The sequence below is a fragment of the Protopterus annectens genome, chromosome 11.part0, assembly GCF_019279795.1.
Source record: "Protopterus annectens isolate FY-2018-M chromosome 11.part0, PAN1.0, whole genome shotgun sequence".
Taxonomy (NCBI): domain Eukaryota; kingdom Metazoa; phylum Chordata; order Ceratodontiformes; family Protopteridae; genus Protopterus; species Protopterus annectens.
Genome location: NC_056745.1, coordinates 1,266,566,137 through 1,266,593,131, shown reverse-complemented (window position 1 = coordinate 1,266,593,131; position 26,995 = coordinate 1,266,566,137). Strand labels below are relative to the sequence as shown.

At 41.8% G+C, this 26,995-nt stretch overlaps 1 protein-coding gene across 1 annotated transcript in view; it reads right to left on the bottom strand.

Annotated features, from left to right (window-relative positions):
• Positions 1–26,995, bottom strand: part of RBM28 (RNA binding motif protein 28) — a 1,154,212-nt gene that overhangs the window by 271,171 nt on the left and 856,046 nt on the right. The gene's annotated exons all lie outside the window — the stretch shown is intronic.

Here is a 26,995-nt window from a genome sequence, read left to right as displayed (position 1 = left end):
AGCAGTTGCATTCAGTGAACAGTCTTATGAATTTTGTGGAAGACTATTTCATCTGAATGCCAAATGAATTATTGTGACCTCCCCACAACGTACCTCAAATGATGTGAAAACATCTTCAATTCTTTGAAGGAAAAAAAGCATGAGTACAGCAATTCTGAAGTCTGTATCGCCACAAATATTAGCATTACTTGTTTTACCTTTCTTAAGTACTGGCATTATGGGTGTGGCCCGTTTTATACAACACTTGACCACATAGATTATATAGTTTCCCTTCTTTTTTTGATATGAGAGTATAATGCACTTGTCTAACCTTAAAGTAGTTGAGGCTAGCATTTTAATCTAGTTTTGCCTTTGAAGTTATGCCCTTTGGTGCTATACTTTTGCCAATGACTTATTTAGTATCTGCCAAAAAATCACATAACCTCACCCAAGGTAAAACTGTTACTGCCCTACAGCACAATGATGTTATCTGACCTGCTCACTACTAAGCAGTACTTTCTCCAGTTAATATACCCACAAGTTCATTTTGTGCATTTTGTCTTCATATGTCAATGAGACAGTTATTTACTGGAGATACCTATAGCAGCACTTCTGAGGTCTCCTGTCGTGTGTGTGAAAATAACTTCTGAAATTCTACCTCAAAAATCACAGACTACACAGCTTTTATTAACCATCTCCACTTTAATTTTCAACCATGCCACTTCTGGAGTGATCCAAACAATTGGTCTGGCAATATTATTCAATGTTACAAGCCTCTACCCACAGCAGAATGTATGACTGTGTAACAGCTTACCATAACAGTAGTTGTCCTACTGATCACTGCTGCAGTATTCCAATATTATTGGGTTATACTGCCACATAACCCTGACGTTAGGCCAGGGTAGCAAAGCCAAAACTTTCAAGAGAGACATACATTCGACATATGACCTAAACACGTGGGCGTAAGGGTGCATAAACAAATGCATGAGTGTTAGACCCTCAGACTATCTCAAAACAGGAGACCTGGAGACACTTGAGGAAAAGTGAAATAAAAAGGTAAAAAGTCAGCTAATAACAGAGAAGGTAAAGAATATCCCTCACTCTCTTTCAGTCCATAAGAAAAAATATATGGCAATACATTGACCGGAAAAAAGGGAGAACGGAAGGGTGAAAGGTAAAACTGCAACAATGTAGGACATCAACTGTTATAGAAAGTTCTTACACACCTGTATTATAGCTCTCCTTAGGTCACTACTGCAGTATTCCAATACTATTTAGAAAGGGTAGACAGATCAGGCATTGGCAAATTGTCAGTTAATCCAGAAAGAGAACAGATCTGACAAAGGAGTCTCTGGATCTTGAGAAAAGTATGGTTGCTCAAGTCCTGCTTACCTGTTGTTGTTGTTTGTCTTTCGGCTTTTCCCGGTTAGGGGTCGCCACAGCGGAACTCCGGTCCGCTAATGAATGGCAGTAGATTTTTCACGAACGCCGAGGAGCCAGCTCGACTTCCAACCTTCAACGAAGGCATGCCAATTTACGCACATCTTTCGAATGCCCACCCAACCGCGGGTAGGACATGCAGACTCCACAAAGAAGGCACTCCAGCTGAGAATCGAAAGGGAAACCTCTTGCTGTGAGGCAACAATGCTACCGCTGCACCACCGTGGTAATTCAAGTCCTGCTTACCTGAATAGAGAAGCTGCCAGCGTTTGTACGGGCACATAACCTGTACGCCTCTCAGGCAGTGTGAAATCCGAATATCATCTATTATAAGTCCTGCTTACCTGTAACAGATGATATTCGGATTTCACACTGCCTCAGTGGCTTACAGGTTCTGTGCCCATACAAACGCTGGCAGCTTTCCAGAGTTCTGAATTCTCTATTCTGACTTCCTGTGGTAGGATTGGCTAAACCCATTCCATGAGGCGAAGCCTAATCCCATCACAGGACATCAGTTGTTTAGGTTTTAATGCTATGTAGGAAGAACAGAGAAGGACTAGAAATAATAATTGCTTGAAACCAAGCAATTTGCTGCAAAAAAAAAACCCGCAGACACAAGGCTGGATACAATCAAATTATATATAAAATAAGGGGAATGGTGGGTGGGTGTTGCCACCGAGGCAGTGTGAAATTCAAACTACTCCTACAGGTAAGTAGGACTTGTGCAACTGTGCTTTTAATGTTCTTCGTACTGACCACTGCTGTAGCAGCCTTAGCTATTTGGGTTATATCCTGCTAAGGATATAACAGCTAGCCAGCTTCCAAAGCTTCGAAGTACCTTCTATGCACCTAAACTGTCAATCAGCTCGAGTTCAGCTGCTAAAAAGACAAATTTACGCAGGAAGCCTTTCAGAGCTTTCCTGCAGCCGAGCAGTACCCTCTTCTCAAGCTTTCGAGAATCAACAGTCAGCAAGCGCTTTCCTTTGTTGGGCAGATACGTTCTGTCTGGAGAAGAAACCTTCCATTTTCTTATATTTACTGACGTTTTATTACTTTTCTTTTCAGGAAAATTATTTTAAAGCTTGGAGTGCTGTGTTTTAATGAACTGTCTGGAGACTGTTACGGTACTTTTAAACATTTGTTTTTTCTGCCAGTTTAAAAGTAGTGTAAACTAACTGATAACATATTTTTCTCTGGGGAAATTGTGTTGATTACTTTTATTGTTTGGCTGTCATAGTGACTGTAAGTGCTTTTTACTGCGTTTTTTTCTGTCAAGCAAGTAACCTTTGTGGACTGGTAGTTTTACCGGCATTTGCTGCTCGTCTTCTCTGTGGAGGGGGCATCATTTTTGGTTTGACCATGGAAAAGTCAGTCAGTCCCACGGTCAGTCCTCCTTCCAGCCACAAAAAAGGAAAAGTTAAGCAAACAGGCTTTGCCACCACAACAGACTAGCAATGTGCCTCAGCCATAGGTGGGTGACTCTGCTGTGGCCATTAGTTGCACCTCAGGCGATTTATCTTTTTCCCTGGATCCCTCTGGTGTAGCACCTAGAGCCACTACAGACTGGGGGTTAGACACATCCTTAGTTATTGTTGGAAGTCCCCTCAGTGGATAAGGTAGAGCCACACTTGTCAATCCTGGGAAAAGGAACATAGGTTTCTCCATTGTGTCAGAATGCTGTGCCCATCCCTGGAAATGCAACAGCTCCCATTAGTAAAATGGTTATACCCATTTTTTCCTTTCAAAAAGAAACTGAAAACCAAGCAAGCATCTACTTTTCCTAAAATTTCTTTGGATAGGAGTAGTTTACTGGGACTGGATCATGGTTTAATTTAGGCTATTGATCCTTCTTGTAGGTTAGTTTCTGGGAAAAGAAAGGATGCTCTTTTTCCTGAACAGATTCAAGATTCTGAATCTGAACAAGAAGATGCAGGGAAGGATTCAGGGTTTTGCCCTCAGATTTCTGATTCAGTCTTGTAAAAGAGCTCAGTTTCTGATTCTCTCTGTGCTCTTCCTCTAAGATTACTGCTAGAATGTCCTAAGTGTTTTCATTTCAGCGGGAGAACACTGAGGTTTCTCAGTCTCTCAGAAAATACTACAAGCTGTTACAGAACAATTTTCCACAAACAACATCCATTCCTCGCGTCATGTCTGCTTTATGGGGGACGTGTTTTACTGGCTACAATTTTCCTGACAGTCAGCCAGCTGTCCCTCAAAAAGCAGACAGGATGTATAAATCTCCTCAGTCTTAAATTTTTATACACTATTCCTAAACCTGACTCAGCAGTTGTAGCCTTAGTTGACTCCAGTGCTGCTAACCACTTAGTTCATTCCACTCCTACTTTTCCTAATAAGGATGGGAAAATTATTGATAGGTATGTGGAAAAAGACTATACTTTTGCAACTTTGATTTTCAGAATTTTAAATCGGCAGGTCATATATTAAGGTTTATTCTGACATATTGTAAAAGTATGAGTAATGTTTTATCTTCAGTTTCCTCTTGTGAAGAAAAATCTGCTTTAAATAACATGTTTTCTATTGTACAGGTCGCTACTCGTTTGCAAGGGTGTATACGACTCTGTTGATACTTCTTCCATGGATATGGCCACTGGTACTGTTTTAAGGAGGTTTGCTTGGCTGCATTCTCAGAACCTCCCAGATGAAGTAAAAATAAGATTTTAAATTCTCCCTCGGATAGAAATTTAGTGTTTATCCCCTCTGCTGCAGAGGTTATAAAAAAAGTGTGATGAAAGAGGCAAAATGATCTATGGAATCGCTCATATTTTCAGCCCTTCTTTTATAAAATGCCCAAGGAATTTTCTTTTGCCTTGTCCAGTTTTAGCAAAAAACACGAATCAATGGGTTTCAAAAGAATTCAGGTAAACAAGACATTTCAGAAGTAGCAAGGAGGTTGCAAACAGGAGTCTCAAACCTCCCAAAACCAAGGACAGTCTAACAGATCTAAATGACTAATCAAGACACCTTATGACTTCCTCCTACCCTGGTCCCCTTTTTTTTCTTCCAAAACGTCTGAATCTCCATTTTTTTCTCTTTGGCAACAGATTGTTTCATCATTTTCACCTCTTCATCACATGCTGTTCCAAGGAGTGATAGAACTAGTTCTTCCTTCCCAGGTTGGGAAATCATTTTATTCAAGGATGTTCTTAACGTCAAAGAAAGAAAATGCTTGAGAGACCAGTTCTGGATCTTTCCTTTCCTAAACCAGTCTGCGATAGAGCCCAAATTCAAAATGATGTTACTTCACAAACTATCTCTTCTTCCTCTTTCAATTTTCCTGGTAACACTAGGCTTAAAAGATGCTTATCATCACATCCCTTATTCATCCAGACTTCAGCCATTCCTTAAGGTTTTGTGCATCTGGATCACATTTATTAGCTATCTGCCTTATCCTTTGGACTATCCACTGCACCAAGAGTGTTCTCAGAGTGTCTAGCTCCAATTAAAGGAAAACTTCACCTTCTCCTACTGTTTAACTCAACTCTTAGTTTCCTCTTCTCCCTACAATATGATTCCAGTACTGTGTAGGTTCCGGAAACCTACTTGTACTTTATAAAACTTTCATTCCCTCACTTTGGTATCAAAGGAATGGAAAGACCACACATTGTTTTAAGCTCAACTTCTCACATGAGTTGCAGAGGTAATTGTCTACACTTGCATGACATACCACAGTCACAGACACATTTGTAAGCAGGAGCTCAGACTGTTAGGACCGTGGGAAGTACAGTTGTGTACACTTACCATAAATGTAGATGTTCGAGTGTATTCACTGTTGCAGTCATTACACTTGGGTTATCCTGCTGGTAGGCTACCCTCAGTCGGCCTGAATTCTAGGTCTGGCGTCAGTTGCCGTCGCTCCTTCCCTGATGTCAGAGCGCCAGGGGTATAAAAGATGCAGCCGACGCCATTTTCTTCAGTTTTTCTTGCTCCAGATGTCAGGTGCCCCCAAAAGAGTAGGCTAAAAAATATGCCAATAAAACATGCATGCACCAAAATACATTATACCTTCATCTACAAGCAAATACACCACATAGGTTGTATAGATTAGAGAAGTGCAGATAAGTTCCATCAAAGAAATGGGGGATGTTGGATAGGTAACCTGGACTGCAACAGTGAATACACTCAAACATCTACATTTATGGTAAGTGTACACAACTGTACTATGTTCTTCGTGTTTCACTGTTGCAGTCATTATACTTGGGTTGAATCCCAGAGCTATGGTTGGGAGGCTGGAGCTAATATAGCATTAGGAGCGGCTATGAGGCCCTGCAAAACTGCAGTGGCAAAGCCTGCCCTGTTTTTAGAGTAGAATGGTAAATGATAGTGCTTTGTAAAGGTGTGCACTGAACTCCAGGTAGCAGCCTCTAAAATGTCTTTGGTTGGTACTCCCCTGAGGAAGGCTGCTGCTCTGGTTGAATGTGGCCTAATGCCCTTAGGCACTGGCTTGCCATGTTGTGAATAGCAGAAATGCATGCAGTGGCCTATCCACTTAGAAATAGTCAGCTTTGAGATAACCTTTCCCTGTGATCCTGCAGCATATGCCACTAGTAGTTGCTCCAATAATAAAACAAGAAAGTGCATTTATAGGTATTTATAATCATTGTTTTTAGTTTTTTATTGTAAACACTTTAATTATATGCTTGTGTGTATGTTCTTTCTTCTAGGCTTTCTTAACAAACATATATTGTAAGCATAAGCTAAAACAACAACCTTTTTTTTTACATGACACACCTTTTTTCTTCTTTCCTCACTTCCTACAAAGCAAAAAAAAAAAGAAAAAAAAAGGGAATGTAATATTGTTTTACTCTCTGAAGAAGCCGTGTTTTTTTAGAGAAGGCTTAATTAATAAATTTCAGATTTGTAACTGTTTTTCTTGGCTGGAGCAAGGTTTACGTAGCGCTTTTGTGTTTTTCATCTGGTTCGTGATTTTGGTGTTTACACTAGTAGTTGCTCCGTCTTTCTGAAAGCTTTGGTTCTGTTCAAGTAGAAGCGTAGTTTGTCTGTGTATGTCCAAAGAATGCAGAATTCTCTCCCCCTTATTCTGTGGGTTTGGATAGAAAGTAGGCAGATGAATAGCTTGGTTAAGGGCCACACTGGAAACTATCTTAAGGCATGAATGTCGGGTTTGTCCTCCCTGTCTGGATAAAAAATGATAAAAGGTTCCACAGCCATGAGTGCCTGTAGCTCCGAGACTCATGTTGCAGAAGTTATTGCTAGGAGCAGAGCTGTTTTCCAAGATAAAAACTTTATATCAGCTGTAGCGGCTGGCTCAAAAGGAGGCAGGGTGAGTTTTTCCAAGATATAATTGAGGTCGCATGCAGGTATTGGTGATCTCCTTGGAGGCCTTAAGTTTTTGGCTCCTCTGAGGTACTGCCTTAACAAAGGATGAGAAAAGATTGGTGGCTCTGTATTGTAATGAACCGAAATGGCAGAGACATGAATTTTAATTGATGAAAAGGATAGGCATTTGTCCAGCATCTCAGTTAAGTATTGCAAAATCTGAGGAATATTTGGTACAGCTGTGTCAATTCCTTCTGCCTGGCTCCAAGCACAGAATCACTTCTATTTTCCAGCGTAAGATTTTTTGGACCTAAGCCTTCTGCCCTTCAAAATGACATCCATCATAGCTTTAGTGAGGGGTGTGTTTTGTATGACTACATTATTCGCCATGCTGCCAGATTTAAGATCTTTAGCTGGCTGTGAAGGATCTGATTGCCTTGTTGGGATAGTAGATGAGGTATTTGAGGCAAGGTACAAGCCAGGCATTGAGACAAGTTCCTTAGAATTGGATACCAGTACTGGCGGGGACAGTCTGGGGCAATCAGTATCATTTTTGGCTTCTCTTGTCTGACCTTTAGGAGTACCTTGGGGAGGAGAGGCATATACTGCTATGTTTTTCCAGCTGAAAGATAGGGCGTCCACTTTCCATGCTTGTCTGTGATAAGTCCTTGTGCAGAAACTTTTTAGTTGGTAGTTGTGAGGAGAGGCAAATAAATCTATCTCTGGGCATCCCCATTTCCTTGTTATCATGCTGAAGACTTGTGGATCCAATTTCCACTCGTGGGGATCCATGAGGTTTCTGCTTAGTTCGTCTGCCAGAATATTTATCTTTCCTGGCAGGAATTGTGCCTGCAGATGTACCTGGTTAAGTCAGTGCTGTGTCCCACAAAGTCATGGCTAGCCTGCAAAGGGGGTAGGAATGAGTGCCTCCCTGCTTGTTTATATACTACATAACCGTGGTGTTGTCTGTCTTTATCAGTAGTTGTCCCGGATGAAGTAGGTCCTTGAAGGCTGTCAGGGCATTCTGAACAGCTAGCATCTCTTTTTGATTGATATGTAGATGCATTTGGTTTGCGGACCATGTGCCTTGAATACACCTTCCTGCCATGTGGGCCCCCCAGGCATAATCTCATGCATCCGTTGTTAATGTTTGCCTGGCTGGGGGTAAAGTGAATGGCTGCCCCTTGTTCTGGAGACAAGCCTTCGCCCACCATCTAAACTCCTGTTGCAGGCAGGGAATGAGGGTAATTATTGTTTCCAGACTGTGGCAATGTTGAATCCAAACACTTTTTAGGTACCATTGAAGTTTCCTCATATGCAGTCTCGCATATGGAATTAGTAGAATGCAGGATGCCATGAAGCCCAAAGCCTGCAGAACTTTTCTTGCAGATAACTGGGCCTTTGTTGCCAACAGGTTGAAATAGGTAGTCAGTTGTCTTTGTTTATCTGGCGTGAGATAAGTCATCTGGGCAGTTGTATTTAAGCTTGCACCCAGGAATATTATCTCTTGAGAGGGTACTAGTTTTGATTTCTTTTCGTTGACTGTGTACCCTAGGCCTGTTAGAAATCTATTTACAAATGCCAGATGCTGTAGTAGAATGTCCTTGTTCTCTGCTTGAATGAGGCAGTCATCCAAGTAAGGATATATTTGTATTCCTCTTTGTCTGCAGAATGCAATTACTGGTGCCAGGCACTTTGTGAAGACCCTGGGCGCAGTAGATGGCCAAAAAGCAGTGCATAGAATTTGGTAGTGCATTGAGCCAGCTTGAATCTGAGGTATCTTCTGCATGTTGGTCTGATTGGGACATGCAGGTATGCCTCTTTTAGGTCTAAAGTCACAAGCCAAGCCTTCTTGCCCAGCATGGGCAGACGCTGTAGAGTCAACATTTTGAATTTTGGTATATCCAGAAATGTGTTTAGAATAGATAGGTCCAGTATTGGTCTCCAGGTCTTGTCCTTTCATGGGATCAAGAAAAGTCTTGAATAAAATCCTTGTCCCTGCTCTTGCTGTGGTACTTGTTGAATGGCCCTCATGTCCATGAGGGATGAGACTTGCTTTTGTGCCTCTGCCCATTGATGTTTTGGCAGGTCTGGCCAACTGTTTGTCCTTGGCAAGGTATTGAAGTGAAACTTGTAGCCTTGTGATACTATGTCTAGGACCCACTTGTCCTGGGTGCCAATTTTGAGAAAAAAAGTGCTAGTTTTCCCCCTAAAGGTGCTGCCAGATGATAAGTGCTTGGTGCAGGCAGGGGGAAGTCACTGGGACTGTTTCCTGTATGACTGTGATTTGTCTTCTCCACTTTTGGAGGTAGAAGCACCCCATTGTTTAGACCTGTACGAACCTTAGGGCTGGGATCTGCCTCTTGGGTGTCTATCTGCCCCTTTGTGGTCTGTCTGACACTGGAAAGGACCAATTCTTTGTAGGCCAGTGTCTGCTAAATATAGGTGGCTGTACCTGTAAGAAATCCTTAACCGTTTGCATAGATTTAGCTTTGTCCTCATATTTTCTTTAACACCTCTTCTGCTTTAACACCAAACAAGGTATCATGCTGTAATGGAGCATCTAATAATTTTGCTTTGACATGATCAGGCAGATTTTGTTCCTTTAACCAAGCATGCCTCCTGATGACAGAACCCATAACAGCGGCCCTGCAGGAGGCCACCAAAGAATCAAAACCACAATGCAAAGTATGTTTTCCAACTTGTTCAGCTGCATGCAATAAATCCTGCATTTCTTTGTTTTCTACACATTCAGAATTTGTCAACATTTTCTGTTTAAGCAGTGACATAATATACTGCTATTTGAGCATATGAAACTGACAATTTAAAGCTCTTATAGCCAAGGCAGCAGAAGTGTAAATCTTTTTTCCCCATATGTCCAATGCCCTAGAATCCCTTTCTGAGGGGGTAGGGTTTTTTTGTAGCGGAAGCCTTGACCCCTTTGGGACCCTGAGAGATTGTTTCTGGGTCAGCAGCAGGGTTTTTGAAAAGGAATTTGAGAGTCAGGAACCCTGTAGTACCTGTCCGGCATAACAGGAGCTGGAGGTAAGGAGTCAGGGGTCAGACTGGACTCTGAAAATACATCATCAACAATGTCTAACACAGGTGGAATAGCTAGGGGCCTGTGTTGTGGTAGTAAAAGGAAGTCTCTGAGCCTTTTCTTAGATTCTGAAAAATCTTGGCTCTCCCAGTGAAAATGCTCCCTCATGGTATGCAAGGTTTCCCCAAAAGTGTAATCCTCAGGAGGAGAGGCTGAAGGGATAGATTCTTCAGCATCAGAATCCTCATAGAGAGGAACAGAGTATGCCTGATCGGAAGAGGAATCAGATGAAACGGAAACCTGATCTGAAGATTCATATTCTGTCTTTTGCCTAGGCCTTTTATCAGGTGGGGGATGGGAACCCCTGATCAAAGTAATTAGATCTTCAGACATTTTGAGCATCTGTGTTTTGGGAATGAAGGTCTGTCCATGAGGCTGTTGTACTTGTTTCTTTGTCTTTAAAGGTGCTTTAGTCTTTGCCTTTGAAGCTGAAGTTGTTTTAATGTATAATTGAGTAGGTCTGAAAACACCCTCAGAAGCCGATGCCTGCTCAGCGGCTCCAGACCCATCTGAGGGAAAAGTCTCTGAAGGTCCAATACCTTGAGCTTCCAGCGGCCTAGTCGACTCCACGTGTGGGTTGGTAGCGGCCTGCGGGTCTACAGTAGCGGGCGTCAGGGGCTGCAAAGGCACCTCACTGAGAACCGGTGAACTGGCGACTGGCTTAGAAGAAGCCTTGTCGTCGGTTTTGGACCTCGGATGCTTGTCCTTTTCTTTTTCTTTGCGTTTCTTGTGAATTCTGGTAGTCGGATGGCTATCAGACGACATTGTATAATTAAATCTTCTGCCAAAATAGTGTAATGCAAAATCGTACCAACGCTTAATAGTGTGTTGGTTAAATCTAGCACAAAACCGACAACTAGCAACATCGTGGTCAGGGCCTAGGCAAGGAATACAGTAAGAATGAAAGTCCTTATGAGGTATTTGCTTCCCACAAGAAATACAATTATTAACTTTTTCTGACATTGGTCTGGAGCAAGAAAAAAGTTTCCCTAATGGGGTACTTAGCTTTTGAAGAAGACTTCGGATCTGAAATTCGAACACGAAAATCTCAGGAGTCGGCCGACCGGCACTTGCGAACTGCTTATGCTTTGGGCACCGCACGGCAAGAAAGACTGAAGAAAATGGCGTCGGCTGCATCTTTTATACCCCTGGCACTCTGACATCAGGGAAGGGGCGACAGCCACCGACGCCAGACCTAGACTTTGGAATTCAGGCCGATTGAGGGTAGCCTGCCAGCAGGATAACCCAAGTGTAATGACTGCAACAGTGAAACATGAAGAACATCCAAAGGATACCCTGTTCAAGGAGGCTACATCTGCCCTTTTCAAAGGGTGTCCAATTTTACTGTGCAATACTACTATCCAAATAGTAAGTGTGGCCAGAACTTTTAAGGCTATTGGAGTGGCTTAGTACAGTATCACTAAATACATGCAAGTACTCCAGAGCTTAAATTATCTCTACACAAAACAGCCACAGTTAAAAATGTTTAAACAGATTTAATAATAAAAACACAAGACAAATCTTCTCAATTCAACAAAGTGCTAGTCAAAAGTCCAGAAATCACAGGAAACTTTAAAATAATATTGTTGGATAATCTGACAAATATAGAAAACAGCTAGACTAAATCTGACTAAATTTCTATCTAACTCTAAGAGCAATACTGTTCTAAATAAACTTACGTACATACAGAGCAAAGGCAGAGTGCCTGTAATAATTGTCAGTTCTGAAGAGAAATGCAAAATGCTATCTCTTTGTCTCTGAGATCTCTTAAATTGATAAAACACCATTGCTGACTCATTTTAGATTACATCATTCTTAACATTTCTCTGGTTCCCAGGCTAACAGAAACTCTAAATTTACATTTCTTAGCAAGCTTGCAGATCGTCAGGAAGACACAGCAATAAAAGACATTTTTCATGTAAAATCTTGCAATTAACAATGGTCTCAAAACAACAGAAGGAATGCCTTCGTCCAGACATCCTGTCTCCGAGCTTTGAGATCAAACAGTCATAAAATGCTTTACTTTATTAGCTTTCTTCCAGCAGGGTGCACTGTGGTTACATTTTTGAAGTTCAGAACATATAACACAGTTTTTCTTACATTTAGTGTTCTTACATTTGTAAAACAGCCTGTAGATTATATTAATATTTACAATGACATAGAATTATCTACCAAATTCTATCTAGCTGGGCTGGCAGCCTTTCAGTTTTTCACACCCCCCCCAACGAGAACTCAAGATAGTTTTTCAAGTGTCCCTTGAGAAATGTTGCTTGAGAGGGTTAGGTCTGAGTATACGTTACCCCATTCCCTGTCTTGAGAGCTCATCTGCACTGGCATTGCTAATCCCACTGTGGTGCTGCACTAACATATTATTTGATTGCAACCCTAGGCTCCATTTTAGCAACCTGGCATTTTGCTGGCTGGCTAGGTGTAACCATGTTAGGGGATTGTGATCTGTAACTACAGTGAATTTTCTTCCATACAGACACGGCTGAAGTTTCTGCAGTGCCCACACTATGGCTAGACATTCCTTTTCTACAGCTGCATAGCATTCGTCCCGGGGTTGGAGCCTATGACCAAGATAAACCACTGGGTGCTCCTCTCCCTCTGAAGAAATCTGCTAAGTACAGCCCCCACCCCATGATTCGAAGAATCCACCTGCACACCAAATTCTTTGCTGCAATCTGGACTGGCTAATACAGGGGGTCCTCCCAAAGCTTCTTTAAGCTTCTGGAATGCCTGCTCACATGTTGTGGTCCACACTACCTTACCTAGCCTGTTTTTCCTTGTCAGGTCTGTGAGGGGAGTAGCTATGGTACAACTGGGGATAAACTTTCTGTAGTACCCTGATGTCCCTAAGAACGCCCTCACCTGCATTTTGGTAACAGGTGCAGGCCATGCCTGAATGGCTTCCACTTTGGCAGGTTCTGGCCTGATCTTACCACTCCCCATTCTACGTCCCAGGTAGAAGACCTCTGCCATACCCACCTGATGTTTGCTCGGCTTACTGGTCAACCCTGCCCTCTGTAGTCTGCCAAGCATCTCCCTGACATGTTGAAGGTGCTCTTGCCAAGAATGTCTGTAGATGGCAATATCACCTAGATAAGCAAGGGCAAACCCTCCTGCTAGGATATGATCTACCAGCCTCTGGAAAGTTGCTGGGACATTTTTCATCCCAAAGGGCATCTTTGTGAACTCATACAAGCCAAACATAGTCACAAAGGCTGACATCTCTCTAGCACACAAAGTCAAGGGCACCTGCCAGTAACCCTTGGTAAAATCAATGGTGGTAAGATACTTAGTCCCACCCAGCTGTTCTAGGGTTTCGTCTGTCCTAGGCATGGGGTAAGTATCTGCCTCTGTGACTATTTAATTTCCTGTAGTCCACAAAGAACCTGGTGCTGCCAGCTTTCCTTTGGCACCAGCACCACTGGAGAGGCCCAGGGACTGATGGACTCTTGAATTACCCCTAGTTCCAAAATTTCCTGTATCTCCTCCCTCAGTGTCTGTTTCACTCTCTCAGGCACCCTATAAGGGGCCTGCCTAATAGGCCTTTGGGGTCCTGTATCCCACCTGGTGCTACACCAGGTGGGTGCACCCTGGTTTCCCAGTGAACATGTCCCCAAACTCCTGTAACACTGCCCGGATTTCTTAAACCTAGGTAGGAGATAGCTGCTGGGACACTGCTACCCCTTCCACCAAGGTGTCAGTCCGAGCCTCAATGAGATCAGTCACCAGAACTCACTCAGACTCCTCCTGCAATCCACTGCAAATACTCAGCACAAGGGCCTCCCCTTCCATGGTAAGGTTTCATCATGTTAACATGGTACAATTTGTGCCCCTGCCTAGCAGTCTTCCATGTAGTTAACATCTCTTACCCTTTCTTACCAGCTTGTAGGGACCCTCCCAAGCTGCTTAAAGGAATGAGAACCATTACCTGCTGCCCTATAGCATACTCTCTTGCTCGAACATCCCTGTCATACCATATCTTTTTCTGCTGTTGGGCTTTTTCCAGGTTCTCCTGGGCCAAGTCCATGAGTTCCCCGAGCCTTGCCCTGAGGTTTAGGACATATGTTACAGACTCCTTGTGAGATTCACACTCACCTTCCCACTCATCATGAATTAAGTCTAGAGGCCCCCTCACCCTATGCCCATAAACGGGTGAAAAACCTGTGGATTCCTGGGGAACCTCTCTGTAAGCAAACAATAGATGAGGCAAATATTTGTCCCAATCCCTCTTAAACTGGTCTACAAATGCCCGTAGAGTGTACAGTTTAACCTCTCAACCAGACCATTCGTCTGGGGATGGCAGTTGGTGGTCTTCAGGTGCTCCACCCCACAGTACTTCCACAGACAAGCCAGCAGGTCTGACAGAAAACTGACACTTCTATCAGTCAGTATTTCTTTTGGGAAACCAACCCTGCTTTAAACATCTAACAAAGCATTTCCCACCTTTCCCCCTCAATGGAGGACAAAGCCACTGCCTCAGGGCATCTTGTAGCATAATCCACTACCACTAGGATATACTTTTTCCCTGTGGAACTTGGGATTCTCAGCCCCACAATACCCATAGCTACCCTGCGAAATGGCTCCTCAATCACAGGCAAAGGCATCAAAGGAGCTCTCACCTTGTCTCCTGCCTTGCCTACCTTTTGGCACTGCTCACAGGTCCCGCAGTAGCCTGTTACATCTCTGGAAATCCCAAGCCAATAGATGCTCTGCATAATATGTCTCGTTGTACATTTTATGCCCATATGACCTGCAAAGGGAATATCATAGGCTATGGCTGGAAGTGCCAGTCGGTAGGCTCTAGGCACTACCAACTGCTGTATTCTCTCAACTTCTATCCCTCACTCAGGGTCCACTCTCTATACAGTAACCCTTTGTCCCAGTATACAGAATCCTCCTTCCCTTGAAAATCAGGTGCCTCACTAGCTACCTGCCTCAGGCCTTGCAATGTAGAGTCTGAGAGCTAAGCCTGTCTCAACTCTTTCTTTGTAACCCTTCCAAGCTCCCCTTCCACAGGAAATATGGCATACTCTGACAACAGTGCCTCACTGTCAGCCTGGGAACTACTACTCATCTCTACCCTTGCAGTCACTCTGTCCTAATGACCATCAGTACCCACAAGCAGCTGTGGCTCCCCTTCAGTCTCACTGCTACAGTGTAGTTCCCTCCCTGAAGTAACTACGTCACCAGTCCTGGCTGTAAGAGTGCGGTCTTATCTGGGATCCCCCAGACTACCAGACCCAGATGCTTGTCTCCAAGACTGCCTGCATGTAACTGCATGAGCACATGGTACTGCATTATCAACATCTTTCCATATCAGGACATCTGCAGGGATATCCTCAAACACACTTCCTTTTCCACCCTCCCAGTCAAGGTGAACCCTAGGCAAAAGTATCTGGAATGGGTCCCTCCTAAAGCTCTAACTGCAGTAGACTGCCCAGGCAAGTAGTGCTCCTCTGTAACCACTGCAAGCTTCACAATGGTTATGTCAGAGGCTGTTTCTCTCTTAGCAATGGCCTCTTTGCCATTCACTATGATAGGATATAACCTCTGGTGGTAGTTTTGTACTCTTGTTGTCTAAAGACAACCTACTGTTGGCATTTTGTCTTTCCCACTTACTGGCACCCTCACCTTTTGTTCCCCACCTTGCCTCCATGGACATCTATATGCCACGTCGCTCCACTGGTTGCATTCAAAACATTTAACCCTAGGTCCTGGATGTGTATCTGGAATAGTGGCTTCCCCTGCTACTGGCAGATTCTGTTGGGGCAGTCTGGGCTGCCCACCATGGGTTCCTTTCAAACCATGAGCAGCACTAGGTGTCTCCTTCCTGTGCAGTGATGCCCTGCTTGCTAGGTATAGATCTCCCTTCTTCCCCAACTCATCTGAAGTAGCACATTGTCTATCAGCTAACCATATCATCATGTTCTCAGGCAAAGTGCTAAGGGCTTGTTCCCTCATCAAAAGGTCTGCCAGCCCTTCGAAAGTGGTGACCTGACACCCACTTATGAAAATAAGTGCATAGTTCAGCAACATATTTACACACACTTTCATCTGCCTTGTGTCTATGCTCATGAAACATTTTCCTATAAGCTTCAGGTGTTATTTTAAGAATTGTTTGCTAGAATATTATAACAGCAGTATAATCAAAAAATTCTCGATCAGATAATTTAGACAACACAGTTACAGCTTTACCATGGAGTAAGGGGGTCAGGAACTGTACCCAGAGCCTTTGGTCATTATAATACTGTTTACATACCCTCTCAAACATATGAATGAAACTATCAAAATTATCCCCATAAACTGCTGAAGAAATTTACTGACCTTTGTAGCATCTGGGATCCGGTTACTCCCTTCCCCATTACCTCCATGACTCTGGCGAAGAGTCAACATCTCCTTTTCGTGCTGCCTCTGCCTCTCCTTCTCCTCAGCTTCCATTTGCAAACGCCTGGCCTCCAACTCAAGTCTCTTTAGCTCCAGATGGATTTTTAAGTTCTCTGCAGAAAGGCTGTGCTGTCCATTCTGTGAGTGTTGTACATCTCCACGGCCAGTCTGATCATTCTGATAGCTGTTTTCTGATGCAGCTGTGACTGAAACTGCAATCATGTCTGCCTTAGTCAGGTCTCCTTGCACTAGTGCCTTTGCCTGGCACCTCTCAACCAAATGGCTCATTGTCAGCTTGCCATACTCCTCTGTTGACAAGCTTGCCTGCTCTCCCTGAGTAAGCTAACAAAATAAATAAAACAATTCTGATCTGAACTCTGAATATTCACTGCGTGGCTGATTTAGACTACAAAAACACCTTCAGTGATCACTGTACACAAGCTACAGGAATTCACTATTCACACCACTACAAGCCGATTAGTATTTGATGTGGCTAACTCACCACAATCAAACAATATTTGATGTGGATATCCCACCACTGCCAAACAATTAATACGTGGTGTGGATATCCCACCACTGCCAATCAATTAATGTGTGACGCCAGTGCATTGGCCCAGTAATCAAGGAGCCTCAATCCTTACCACAAGCACCAGTGAGGGGCATTGCACATTGGGAAGGATCAATAAATCAATCCAAGGTACCACAAGACCAGGAATAAGTCAGAGTTCTTGTAAAATCCACTTTAATATAGGCACAAGCACATGAACGCACACATTAAAAAACAGCGTTTACGTTTAAATCACTTCATCAGATGTGGGTCAGAGAACAAAATAATGGCTTTTATAATCCTCTAAAAAGTAAATTGACTAATTAAAAACATCATAAATACTCATGAATATTCATGTTAAAACCATATGAACCATAAGACCATTAAAAAGCATTAAGACCATTGTATAAACTATCCATGAATACATAAAAGGTCAGCAAAATACATTTTACAAACTTAATAAAATAAATAGGTTTACAGGACCTGTACAATTCATAAATATCTTAAGTAAAGTAAAATAATTTCAATTAAAATAAATGTAAAATGATTCATTAGCGCTCTCTAGTGGTCAAAGTTAAAATTGCATCTCAATGTGGAAGAAAAAGAAAAAAAAAGAAAAAAACAGAAAAATACAAATACCAAATTATATCTTGTTTTGTTTTGCGATCTTATATTTCAGCTGCCCTTAATTTCAGAAGGGTTACTAGGGAGATATTTTCATTTAAACCTGGAAGAGAAGTGGCTTGAAGTGTTATTTGCCACCATAGCTCTTTATATTCTATTTTCTCTTCACATTGTCCCCCTCTAACATCTTTTTTAACCCCTTCCAAAACAAAAAAAGAATAATTAGCATTAACACGTTAAAGAATGTTTAAAAAGGGCATTTGTTTCCTTCCTATTCTGCATATCATACAGGTGTTCATATATCCTCCTTTTTAGCTTACGTTCAGTTTTACGCACGTAAAAAGAGTGACATACCTCACACCGAGCTAGATAAATAAGACAATTGACATAACTGGCGTAGCACGGGGGCGGCCCTCATGTGGCAATCGAGAAAGAGAGGCTGCTCGAGCGAAGAGACTCGACTGAAAAATAATGTGAAATAGAGCCTTTTCACTCTTTCAGATTCAATCCGGTAAGGAGGCGAAACAATGCGGGCGGAGGGAGGAGAAGGTAAGCGACGCCTTTTTTTTTTTTTTTTTGTTTTTTTTTTTAGAAAAAGAAGTGTATTTTATTCAAAAGGAAGATGATACTCCCCAGTTTAGTCGCGGTCACCAAAAAACCCCTCCAGCCCCCTCCGAGCGACATCTCGACCAGGTACCTCCCAGATACCCCCACCCGATCAGGACCTCAACCAGGCCTCGTGTAGACCAACCACAAATGTTACATTGCAACAAGGGCAAGCTACGGTGATGATCTACGTCAGAGACAGGTCAGCCGAATGGACTCTTAATTACCACTAATAGAGCAAGTAAATCCCCAAAGGAGGGCAGAGGGGGTGGGATCAACAACTCGCGCGGAAAGGGAGGGGGGAGGAAGAAGAGAGGAGGGGGAGGGGCGTCCACCCCGGAGAAAAGGGCATTTCGCCCGGGATGTAGAGCCGGAGAGACGATGGGCCTAGACCATGGGTGGGGTCAAATGGCGGCGAACATGAGGATAGATTGGATATGCAGTTACTGTATAAAAGCGATTTAACCGCTTGCTAGAATCAAACAACTGATAGCTGGGTCAGCAACGTTAGGATTTCCAGATTATAGTAAGACCTTTATACAGACTGTAGATTGCAAACAGGGATTTATGACATCTGTTTTAATGCAAATGTATGGAGATAAGTTAAGAACTGCAACTCAAATAACGTTCAGCGGCCACAGTCTAACTATCTGTAAGTGTGCTGCCCATACCGTGCCAGGGATCCCATATCTCTTGAAACACTGGCAGACAAGGCAGCCAAAGGCTGCCATGTCCATCAGATAAGTTTGATTTCAACACCTTACAAGTCATGCAGGAACTTAGCACAGTACAGGAAAAACAAAATATCATGGGGGGTGGGTTAGAAATTGCCCCCATCATTTAAAAATTTGTTCTGGTGATTGTAGATGATGCTCAAACAGTAGCTAAGATTTTGGTCAATCACATCATTCCCCAAAACTCATGGCGAGACTCATCAGTCATGGATCACCTGTAAATGCTGACCAATACTAACAGCTGTTTACAAAATGATTGTTTTTCAGATTCAAAGAATGACAGAACCACGGAAGTCAGACCAGGCGACTGGGTCTGGGTCAAGATCATCAAAAGAAAAAATTGGGCTTCCCCCAAATGGGAGGGCCCTTATCAAGTGTTAATTGCTACTCCAACAGCTGTCCGAATTAAAGAAAGATCCTCCTGGATTCATTTAAGACACTGCAAGACTGTGAGACATTTTAAATTAAGTAAAGATCTGAGTTCCCATGAAGGACAATGAGAAAAATGAGAAAAAAATGGTCCTATTGTAGTGTTTTGCTTGTAATTATTGTGATTGTAATATTTCTGTTTTGGCCATTTCTGTTTGATGATAAAGCTAGCCGTTCAAAGAGAGACAAACTCACACACTGGCACCCAAACTTATACATACCAAGCTATACAAATTACATATGCAGTATCTCTGAATGTCTCAAACTGTTGGGTATGCACTGCGATACCTACTGTACATAGTGGATTGATGTTAGAAACAGTCCCATTGGGAATAAATGAGACTTGGATGAGTCTAGTATTTGAAGCAGCAAATGTCACATCAGAAAAATGGAACAGTGTGTTTCTCAAAAAATGGTAAAACAAATAAAGTAGGACAAAGCCAGTGTAATGTAACCATAACTCACAAATGTAATCAAGATAACTCAGGATGTGTGACAAACTTTACTCCTATAAAAAAGCTTTTAACAGACCCTAACTTCCCTGAGAAAATGGTATCTGTATACAACCTATTATTCTTGGGGTTGTTAGAAGAAAATAATCTGATGAACCCCATAAATGTTACTATTAAAGTAAAGGATTGTTATTTTATCTGTGGTAAAAGAGCCTATAAGTGGCTACCTTATGACTGGTCAGGAAGTTGTTTTTTAGGATATTTAATACCAGCTATTAGACATGTAGAGGTCTTACCTCAGGGTAAAATACGAAATGCATGTTCTCTTAACAAACCTATTAATAGTTGATCGTCATGGATTTATCACCATGACTTAGCACATAAGGACTCTCACATATGGACCTTGGTGATGATGTGATTGCTGGCATATGGAACTGTAAAATCCATCTGGGAGCTGAGAAAGCTGTCAAAACTGTTAGAGACTCTAGAACAGTAGTGTTGCAGAACCTTATCCAGTGCTGCTCATTTATTCCTGATAATGAGCATGAGATTCAAAGCCACCTTGACTTAATCCAGCAAGTTTCTGAACTGGCTAAACCTGGTCCAAACCCCTTGACTAACTTTTTCCAAAACCTGTTTGGAAATTGGGGTTCTGTGTTAATGAACATTTTAATTGCTGTATGTGTTGGTGCAATCATATTTTTGCTGCTTGGCTGCTGTTGCATACCATGTGTAAAGATGATAATATCTAAAGTTATCTCTGCAAACAAAACAAAAGAATATTTCTCACAATATGAGAAGGTGCAGCATGCACCTGAGCCTGTGTAAAATAAAACAGTATACAAAATGTTGTAAGGGGGGAAATGTGGAAAATACTGAAATTCAACATTATTTGTATTCTGAACAAGAAAGGGTTAAGCAAAATAATAAACTGAAAATGTCCTTCAATGTGCTGATGAAAAGCAGAAGTTAACCTTTAACTTAGCAAGATAACATTATCGCTAACTGAGAATGCCTTTCACTGTACTAATAAAAAGCAGAAGTTAATGTTTGACGGTTGATAAGAAGAAGTTAATGCTGTAAAAATAGCTATGGAACAAACTGGTAAAAACAAGTTTTTAAGCTGTAATTTCCTCTTGATATCCTGTATGCTACGTGTACCTAAGAGCAGCAGGGTCTATAAAAGTGTAGTCAGACTGCTAGCATCCTACTGTCATGTAGCAGGTCTCCATGCATGTAAAATAAAGCTGTTTTTACTTGCTTACCAAGAACTTGGCGTGATTCTTCCAGAATATGTTAGAAGAGTAAAATCCTTCGACAGAATCACAGTTAAAATATCCTTTGCTGCTTAGAACCATATTTGTACTATGTAAAATAACTTCTTCCTTGTTCATTATAAACCTACATTGTGAACACCGCCCACATTTATAGGTACCAACTTTCTTCCTACCATTTGCCTCCTTTTTATCATTTTCTAAGGCATTTTTCACACTTTGTGACTTTTTATACACAGATTTCAGTTCTGTGTTGGTTATTTGTTCCAAATCAGTGAGGTTTTTAAATTTATTCCACTCCTCACTAATGATTTTCCTGACTACACTGCTAGCATTATATTCTAGCACTACTGCTTTGCTAAATTGATTCTACTGTAAGGAGTCAGTACAATGGTTCTCCATTAAGGGATGACCAAGGATGGGTTTATATTTATCATTTCTACCTTCCTGTACTTGTTTTATACCTTCAAGAAATGCTTTTGGATAACCCCTTGCTAAAAAAACAATCCTTTGAGGAAATTACACTCATTCAAAACATCATGTGTATAAAAGGTCATGGTGGATGTTTTTTATTGGTCAATTTACTTTTTACAGGATTATAAAAGCCATTATTTTGTTCTCTGACCCACATCTGATGAAGTGATTTAAACGAAAACATTGTTTTTTTAATGTGTGCATTCATGTGTTTGTGCTTATATTAACGTGGATTTTACAAGAACTCCGACTTATTCCTGGTCTTGTGGTACACTGGATTGATTTATTGGTTTATATTGGTACATTTGTGGCTGTTTTTTCGAACATTGGGAGGGATAACAAGTACACACACAGTAAAGTACAATTTCCCTTAAGAGCACACAGAGATCACCGTCAGTCTGGGGCTAGTTTTGCCCTTTCTCTCCAACTGCCCAGTAAAGACTCCCCACTGGCACAGCTATAGGGTCCAGATCTCAGCCTAGTGGTCAAGCTAAAACCTCCAGCACCCTCTCTGTCCAACCAGTGCTTCGTGTCCCTGCCCAAGTAGCTGACACACACACACTAAGATTTGATTTATATACAAATACACAGACACTCCTGGGGAAGGCTGGCACAGGCTCTCCAGCTCTGCCCCCTTTTGGCCCAGACTATAAGGCAGTAATTACTGCCACCAACCACTAATATCAACTACTAATAATGCCCTTACCAAAGGGTGTCCAATTTTACTGTGCAATACTACTATCCAAATAGTAAGTGCAACCAGAACCTTTAAGGCTAATGGAGTGGCTTAGTACAGTATCACTAAATACATGCAAGTACTCTAGATCTTAAATTATCTCTACACAAAACAACCACAGTTGAAAGGTTTAAACATATTTAATAAAAACAAAAGACAAATCTCAATGTAACACAGTGCTAGCCAAGAGTTCAGAAATCACAGGAAACATTATATAACAATACTGTTGGATAGTCTGACAAACATAGAAAACAACTAGACTAAATCTGACTAAATTCCTATCCAACTCTAACAGCAATACTGTTCTAAATAAACTTACATACATACAGAACAAAGGCAGAGTGCTGGTGATGTTGTTGGTTCTGAAGAAAACTGCAAAATGCCCTCTCTTTCTCTCCGAGATCTCTTAAATTGATAATACATCACTGCTGACTCATTTTCAATTCCATCATTCTCGACACTTCTCTGGTTCCCAGGCTAATAGAAACTCTAAATTTACATTTCTTAGTAAGCTTGCACATTGTCAGGAAGCCACAGCAATAAAAGACATTTTACATGTAAAATATTGCAATTAACTCTGGTCTCAAAACAATAAAAGGAATTCCTTCCACCCAGACATCTTGTCTCCAAGCATTGAGATAAAAACAGTCATAAAATGCTTTACTTATCAGCTTTCTTCCAGCAGGGTGCACTGTGGTTACATTTTTGAAGTTCAGAACATAACAGAATTTTTCTTACATTTAGTTTTCTTACATTTTTAAAACAGCCTGTGGATTATATTAATATTTACAATGACTGAGAATTATCTACAAAATTCTATCTAGCTAGGCTGGCAGCCTTTCACTTTCACAGTCACATTCAAAGATAACCATAAATGCTTTCTTTAACTATGGCAGGAAATTCAGAAAGAACATCCAAACACTGCACTAAATTGATATCAAATGGCATCGCCCACTCTGATAAGGACAGTATCTCAAACATGACAGTGGGCAAATTTAGCTCAAATTTTTCTCCTCCATACTCACTCCAATCATCATTCAATCAACACCCCCCAATACCATGAACTACTAAAAGACTACTCCAAAATCAAAAACATTAGACCTGTGGTTCCAGACAACATACTGGATGGTTTCCTTGCTAGAATGAAACACAACATCTCTAATGGTTATATACTTAAAGCTTGAAGAACAGTTACTGTGAAACACCTTGTGGAATTCACATAGCAGCTAAAATCCCTTGACACAAACCAGTATGGCTTCCTGAAAGGCAGATCTTGCCTACTTAAACCGTTTTCTCTCTTTTAGAAAGAGTAGCAGAGGTACTGGACAAGGGCAAATTGGTATACTTTTCCTTCCTAAACTTAGTTAAGGCTTTCAGCACTATCCTACATTCTGGTATTGTTGATAAACTCACCCAGCTAAATATAAAGCCTTACATGACTCACCAGAAAGGAAACTGGCTAAGAATACCCATTCAATCAGGGTTGGTAGCATATCTTCCTTAAAAAGGCCCGTCATCAGTGGTGACTCCCAGAGCTCTGTTCTGAGACCTCCACTCTGACATGCTCTTGGCTGACATCACTGCTGAAGTCAGGAATACTAGCTGGCCAAGTCTGCTGATGACTGCAAACCCAGGGCTATCATTAACACTCCACTTGAAACTCACATCCTCTGTGATGACCTTACCTGTACAAATTTACAATGTCAGGAAAGAAGAGTAAAGCTTTAAGCAAAAAATAGTAACTTTGTACATTTTGGCACACATGAGCATCCCTACACCTACTACATAAATGACATCTCCTCAAAATGAGTCTACAGCATTAAAATGAAAGCTACATGGGCGAAAAAGTTATCAACTCCCAAACCAATGAATATAACCAGAAAAACAACAAACAATGTAAAACAGCAGACTATACCAACCAGCCAAATTACACATCACTGACTTTAACCCCCAAACTCACCTACAGCTCCCTAAACCTACATTTCCTTCCTGCTCTGTGATCTTGAGCCTAAATCCTCCAACAGTCTGAATGAATGACGCATATCCATTCACTTATACTGATAAAATGAAAATGGGTAAATCCTGTTGGCACAAAAATGGCAATAAAGCAGCTAAAATCCCTTGACACAAACCAAATGGACAGCATTCAAACAAGCAAAGATTGACATAATGCTGCAAATGACACAGTCAAAAGCAGCAAACTTGATAAAATGAATGCAGATCCTCAAAACAGATACTGTCATCACAGAGTGGGACATTCAAGTCTCCTCTTACCACCTGTATCAACTGTGATTAGGAAACTCTTCTACCTAGCCCAACAGATTCTTAAACCTTTCCAGTTAATGGAAGTTACTGCCCTGCTCTACTCTTCCTTTATCAGGCCTACAATAGGACATACAATACGAGACATCAACAAAATGTGCAGGAGAGACAGGTTTGTCTCCCAGGGGCTGCCCCTTCTCTGGGATAGACTTCTCATACACGTCAGAGTACCTCACTAACTCTCTTCAAGCGCAACCCTGATGAGTGGATGGGAAACCAAAAATTTGTCCCAGGGGTTCCACCTGTGTCCCTCATTGACAGGAGCAACAGGTGCTAAGATTTCTTTTTGGGGGAATAAACTCTTGGCTAGGCTTGTAAAGGACCCAAGGCCATTAGCCTAGTAACCTCCTATGATCCTATGGCAAGGTCTATCAAAGAATATGGTCCAAGTAGAAAAAACATAACATCTCAAAAAAAAACATGGCTATGAGCACCTCTATGTGGCAATATCTCTCTAGATGAAGAGACTTTCCTTTCCCAGTTTGACCTCTTACATGATCATAAAACTGGAAACACCAAAAATACCTGCTCTAAGAACATAAACCTACATAGGTTCATAGGTTTATAGGTGTGTACTAGGCTAATGGCCCTGGGGCCTTTACAAGCCTAGCCATAGGATTACACTGGGATTGAGCCACCCAACCTTAGTTCCCAGTGCCTCTGCCGAGTAGAGCCACTGGAGTTATCCCCAGGGTAAATTTTCTATTTACCATCCACTCATTGAGATTTATCTTGAAGAGGGTAAGCGACGTGCTCTGCTTGACATGTATGGGAAGTCTATTCCACAGCATGGACAGTCTCTGGGTTATGAACCTGTCCCTCCAGTACGTGCTGTTGATTGTGGTAATGAGGCTGAGGTCTCTGGAGCGTGTGGTGCGAAGGGACTGGGAACTCTTTAGATGTAGCATTTCTAACAGAGCTGGGTCAGACATGGCTTTGTAAGTCAAGCAGAGATTCCCTCTAAGTAGGCGATATGAGACAGAGTTGAGTTTTTTGAGTCTGTCCATATAGGACAAGTGTTTAAGGCCTAGGATCATCTTTGTGAGGTACATTTGCGACCTCTGCAGTTGTTGCAGGTATCTAGTGAGGTACATGCCAAATGGGGCACTGGACTTGATGATTGGCCTAATGAGGGAAGAGTAGATGGAGACAATGACCTTCTTTCTTCCTGGATGCAAAACCCTTAGTAATGAAATGTGTTACACAGAAGGACTTTCTGACTACAGTGGCAATGTGGTGATCAAAAAAGAGGTTGCTATCAACTTGTTTTCCCAGATCTCTTATAATGCCTTTTGTGTTCAGTGGACTGCCATCGATGTGGTAATTCATGGGAACCAGGTTTTTCCCAGAGAGGATGACGACACATTTTTTGGCACTAAGCTTAAGGCCATGGTTCTGACGCCAGTTGTTTGTCTCAGTAAGGCCATTCTGTAGGATGTCAACAACACTTGGGGAGCTAATAGCTCCCAACTTGCAATCGTCTGCAAACTTTGTCAACCAGAATCCCTTCATTTTGGCCTGGACTTCAGAGAAGTAGACACCAAACAGGAGAGGACCCAGGACCGAACCCTGTGGGACTCCACTCGTGACTAGTCAGCAGTCTGACTTGGGTTCAGCTATTTTCACACTGTGGGTTCTATCTGTGAGCCAGCTTGCAACCCACCTAGTGATATAGGGGTTGATGCCTAGCTTAGTGAGTTTTTCTATGATTCCTGAGTGGGGAACGGTATCAAAGGCCTTGGCCAGATCAAGGTAGGCTGTATGAACCACCTTGCCTTCATCCACAGCTCTAGTGAGTGACTCAAAGAAGTCAACCAAGTTGAGCAGGGATGATCTACCTTTCTAACATAAACAGGAATGCTGGAGGGAAAGATACATCTCCCTAAGATACCCTAATTTTTTTTGTTCCCTGCTGCCCATCAGCAACCTGTGATTTACTGGCTTATTTGTTCCTCTCAAGGTGATAGCCATTCCCCAACCACTTATTTCACAAGGAAGGGCAAGTTGGCATTTCCTACTCACTTCCACCTGCCTCTTCCAGTGCTTCAGCCACTAGTTGAACTTGTGTCGTCTTGGTCAAACTCGGGCCTCTGTCACTCTATGCCCAGAGTTGGATTTGATGGACCTTTCTTTTGGAATAACCTCCTGCTCTTAGTCTAACTCAGATTAATTGATGGATAGGCATAACTTTATCTTGTGGGAATACTACCAATTACACACTTAAGAACAAAGTCTATTTTCATTTAAAAAATGCTAACTGCTTTTTCCTGTATATTATAAGAAGAAGAAATCATATGAAATGCGTCCATGCAAAACTATCAGCAATGACTACATGAAAATTTCTTTCGGTCACTTACTGAATGACTTTTTTTTTCTAAAGTCAGTTTCTTCTGCCCCAAATCATACTGCATTAGTTGTTTTATAACTTAATTTCTTTTAAAGCTATTTCATCATGCATAATCATTAAACAGCTCTCTTTTCTGCCATCTTGGTTAGCTTAATGTTTTTTCTCAACTACTGCACAGTTAACATTTTTTAGTAAAATTCTGCTGCACTATATGCCTGTACACAACAGGTCACACCAGCA